At 35.8% G+C, this 4,906-nt stretch overlaps 1 pseudogene; it reads right to left on the reverse strand.

Moving 5' to 3' along the window:
- Positions 1-597: 597 nt before the first annotated feature.
- Positions 598-1,671, reverse strand: LOC131857971 (photosystem II D2 protein-like; annotated as a pseudogene).
- Between the last annotated feature and the right edge of the window lie 3,235 nt (positions 1,672-4,906).

Raw genomic sequence — 4,906 nt, forward strand, 5'->3', positions numbered from 1 at the left:
TGCACTAACCCATCATCATCTTCCTTAGACAGTTTACAACTTGTAACCATTGGTGTTCCAATTGGTTTATAGTCTCCTATTCCAAAAGTTCTCAACACTTCTTTCACTTATTTGGACTGTGTGATGAAAATACCTTCCTACATATTTTGGATTTGTAACCTATGAAATTTTTTATCTCACCTACCAGTGATATCTTTCCATACACAACCAAAAAATGGAAAAGATTCTTCTAAAGTTTTGGGTCCAATTAATGCGTGATAAATACCACCGAAGTCTAAAACTACAAAAGAAATTAAGTGAAGTACCCCATATACAAAATAGGGAAAAGTGTCCACGATTTCCCCACCAGGACCGACTCCCCATCCTAGAGTCGCTAGATGGGGAAGTAAAATCAATCCTTGTTCATAAATAGGTTTTTCTGGTACAAAATGAGCCACTTCAAATAGATTCATTGCTCTAGCCCAAAATACAATTAATCCAACATGAGCCACATGAGCCCCAAGTAATTTTCCTGACAAATTAATAAGTCAGGCATTACCAGCCCACCAAGCGAAACCAGTGGTTTCTTGGTCATGACCAGCTAAAGTTAGAGTTCCATTAAAGAGCATTTCCATGGGGTAGAACCTCCTCAGGGAATATAAGGTTTTCATGAGGCTGATCTTGAGCCGCCATCCAAGCATGAATACCTTCGTTCAAAAGAATATTTTTTGTATAAAAAGTTTCAAATTTAGGATCTTCCACTGCACGAATCTCTTGAGAAACAAAATCATAAGTACGTAAGTTTAGAGCTAGGCCAACTACTCCAATGGCACTCATCCATAAACCGGTCACTGACACAAATAACATGAAGAAATGTAACCAACGTTTATTGGAAAAAGCAACCCCAAAAATTTGAGACTAGAAATGGTTCGCAGTGACCATAGAATAAGTCTCTTTGGCTTGAGTTGGGTTAAAAGCATGGAATGTATTTGCACCATCACCATCTTCAAATAAAGTATTTTCCATGGTAGCACCGTGAATAACACATAGAAGAGTAGCACCCAATACTTTGACAACTCCCATCATATGAAATGGATTCAAGGTCCAATTATGTAAACCTTGAAAAAAGAGGATAAATCAGAAAATAGTTGCTACGCCAAAACTAGGCGCAAGAAAACAACCAGACTGGCCTAATGGATAGATCAAGAATATGAAAACAAAAATAGCAATTGGAGCATAGAACACAATTGCATTATAAGGTCGTAATTGTATAGATTGAGCAAGTTCAAATTGGCATAGCCTGAAGCCTATTAGACCAAAAGCACCATGAAGAGCAACGAAAGTCCATAGACCACCTAATTGACACCAACGAGTAAAATCTCCTTGTGCTTCAGGACCCCATAACAGCAGCAAAGAATGTGCTAAACTATTAGCAGGCATAGAAACTGCAGTAGTTAAAAAATCACAACCTTCCAAATAGGAACTGGCCAATCCATGAGTATACCACGAAGTCACAAAAGTTGTACCCGTGAACCATCCGCCTAGTGCAAAATAAGCACAAGGAAAAAGAAATAGACCGGACCGACCCACAAAAACAAAATGGTCTCTACGTAGCTAGTCATCCATAATATCAAATAAAGTTTGTTCCTCTTTGGAAGACTTTCCAAGGGCTAGAGTCATAGTAGTCCTCCTATTTAACTATGACACATATCATCATTTTCTCCAAAAATGATATCATCCATAAATACCTCACCAGTATCTTATCTCCTTCTGCCTTGAGATATATGTTGGTGTCTTCACTAGTTCTTTGAAAACCTATCTTCACTAAGTGAGTACAATATTTCATATCATGCTCTTGGTGCTTGCTTCAATCTATATAATGCCTTATGTAATTTGCACACCATTTCCTTTTCTATAGTTAAAGCATAACCATCTGGTTGTTCAATGTAGACTTCCTCTTCCAATATTCCATTCAAGAATCCTGACTTTGTTAGATACTTGGTTAGTCCCAAAGAAACTGAGAGGGGGGGGGGGGTGAATCAGTGTCTGACCGGTAGATGAAAGATTTAAACTTATTTGCAACTTTACAATTCAAACAAATATACTGGTAAGCAAATAATAATGTAGTAAAGAGAAGCAAAAGAATAAGCATCGATGTACGCCATAACATAGATATTGTTGGCGAGGAAGTCCAGTAAGGGAAAAACCTTGGTGGGATTTGTGACCCACAATATTTACTCATTGGCCAATATGAATAAATATTACTTAGTACAATAGGGGCCTTCACATGCAGGAAGGCCAACTACCTAGAGCTCACTGCTCAACAACAAAAATGGAGTCACACTGACTACACAATTGGATGGTTAAATCCAATAACAATGTACTGCTCAAAATAGCATCTACAATGCTGGATTCAGTACCGATTTAAGCTCTGTTTGATACCTCTGCCAAAACCTTGCTTCACTCTTCTCTACTCTTATTCTCTCTCAAGATAGATACATCAAAATGAATATACAATTATTCACTCTCATATACCGCTTACATACATACCTACATACATACTCTCACACACTTCAAATGACATACAAGATCTCATACATATATGAGTCTTTACAATACATCGTGTTGGCTATACAAATATAATATTACATTACAATACAATACAATTCACATAAACAATATTATTTCCAAGTCGGCTTGGACTGCCAGTATAATATGCTGCCGGTGTTAATAAACCTTGTAGTGACTGTCGGTGTCGGTAGGTGAAATCTGTTGCTGGTAGAACCTTTGAACCCTATTACCAATTGGTTGCCATCAATGACAACATCAACCATTCTCATCTGAGTGTATAATGCCAACAATTTCCCCTTTTGGCATTGATGGCAACACTTATGAGAAAAATCAAAACTGATATCCAAAATTTGAAGTCCAAAAACTGAGAGTGCTCCCCCTGAGCAAGTGATCTCCTATAGTATATTTTTCCAATTACACCACTCCCCCTTTGACATCAATGGTAAAGGATGTCAAAAATATCAAAAATTCAAAATTTACCTAGAAACTTATAGCCGGTTATGTACAATCTAAAAAATGTCAGCCAAAACCAAGTTGACCTTGCAAAAACTGTACTGCCATTAATATAGTCTCTGTTTGCCGGATAATCCCAAAGAGATAATGCATCTACTATTTTGGTGATCTTTCTCCTTGAATAGTTGCCTTAGATAGATCATTCCAGTGTGTTAACAAATTACCCAATCTAGGACCAAGTTTGTTTTTTAATTCCTGATTTTTCATCTTTAACCTTTCTTTTTCTCTTTCTAGTTTCTCAATCTTCTCTTCATAAGTAGCCATCTCTTGATCCAAAATTGATGTGGGTTCCCAAGAACCAATCATATTGTCAGTAATGTCATCAATTTCTTTCTGTGTTTTCTTTATTTTCTCATCAATATCTTTTGTTAGATGGTAAGGTTTGCATGCTTCCCTGCACAATTCCTTGTATTCTAGAATGGTAGAATTCAGTGTCGGTAACAATGAATCAATCTGTCTTGTACAATACTTTATTGTTTTATCAAAGAATTCATCCTTCTTCTTATTAACTCTTTCCTTAATGGTCTCCTCATTTATCTTATCTATAGTTTGAATATTAGAAGAAATGAATTTGGACAATGCGTCCAATTTACCTATAAACCCAACCATGTGATCAATCTTGCATGCCAGTACAATCATCTGCAAAATTGGTAAAGAATCATCAATAGCCTTAAATGCTAAAGAATTTCATTCTATTATCTTCTTTATTGAATCTATTAATTCATCAGTAACGTTTGTTGGTCTGAAATCCACAGTAGAAGTACTGGGAGAAATGGTAGGTTCTGCAATAATTTTCTTTTCTTCTCCAGATACCTGTTTTGTTACCTTAACAATTATCTATTTTCACTTCCTCTGATATCTTTTCAGGCTCATTTTGCATTTATGTCGGTGCCTCTAATACTACCGGTGGGGTGTCATTTGTCAGTGGTTGTAAGTTCTCTTTAACTATGATGTTAGGTACACTACTAACCTTGCTCTTGCCCTTATTTTTTTCTGATTTAATTTAGTAAATGATTTATCAATTTTCTGTCTATCTTTTTCTTCTCTTTTCTCCTTCTCAACAAAGAATATATCCTATTTATTAGTCATTTCATTTGCAATCTCTTTTATTTTGTCGACCATAAGACTAACTTTCCGGTGACCACTCACAAAAACAGTCTTGTTAGCTTCAGATATTAAGTCATCTATTTCTTGCTTAGAATTAACAAGATGAACCACTAAGAGTGCCACAACCTTCAATTTCTTATCTAAATCCATAACAAACATTCTCTTTTCTTTAAGTCTCAAGTATAAATCACTAGGAAGAACATCTACAACCTCAATAAGAACCTTCTTATATATGTGTAGATACAAAATTATACTTTCCTCAATAGTATCCTTATCTGAATCCTTAAAAGAATGATAGAATTTATTAACATTACTAAGATTTCCTTCTTGAGTTATTTCATTTATCAGTTTAGTCGATGAAAGAGTGTCTAGTTCCTTTTGTTCTAGTTGCTTCTTTGGTGTGACCTTCTTCTTCTGACCACTAGCCTCTCTCACAACCTATTGTTTCTTTTGCAGTGTTCTAGATTTCTTAGGAGATGGAGCAGTTGCTGGTGAGGGTTTTCTTTTCTTTCTTTCCACCCTTTTGAATTCAACAACCTTATCATTGTTAGAATCAGATGAGGTAGCCACAGGAGAAATATGTGCTACCGATTGTTGTTGTGATTTTCTTTCTTGTTCAACAACACCTTTCATCAGATCTAGTTTCAAGAATCCCTTCTTAACAACTTCTACAAACTTCGAAGCATCTTTTACTTCTTTTTCTCTTTTCTTCCTTTTGTTTTGCATAGTAACATCA

The sequence above is a fragment of the Cryptomeria japonica genome, chromosome 8, assembly GCF_030272615.1.
Source record: "Cryptomeria japonica chromosome 8, Sugi_1.0, whole genome shotgun sequence".
In the NCBI taxonomy this organism is placed as follows: Eukaryota; Viridiplantae; Streptophyta; class Pinopsida; order Cupressales; family Cupressaceae; genus Cryptomeria; species Cryptomeria japonica.